Source organism: Zalophus californianus, chromosome 9, assembly GCF_009762305.2.
Source record: "Zalophus californianus isolate mZalCal1 chromosome 9, mZalCal1.pri.v2, whole genome shotgun sequence".
In the NCBI taxonomy this organism is placed as follows: Eukaryota; Metazoa; Chordata; class Mammalia; order Carnivora; family Otariidae; genus Zalophus; species Zalophus californianus.
Genome location: NC_045603.1, coordinates 59623390 through 59623645, shown reverse-complemented (window position 1 = coordinate 59623645; position 256 = coordinate 59623390).

Genomic DNA, 256 nt, shown 5'->3' with positions numbered 1-256 from the left:
GTTCGTGTGAAGTCCATAGCCATGGTCTGTCAGACCTGCCACCTTGACACTTGTCCCTCCTACCCCACCCCAAGTGGGGCAGAGACGCATGTGACTCACCCCTGCCCTTGGTCTCCCAGAACCCTGCTATAGCCAGAGATCAATAAAGAAGGGAGACCAGGCCTGGCTGTGTTTCGTGTTCACTGGATGGAAGTCCACCGAGCATCTTCATATACACTGTCTCTTTCAAGCTTGAAAAAATACTGGTGTGGTGTTC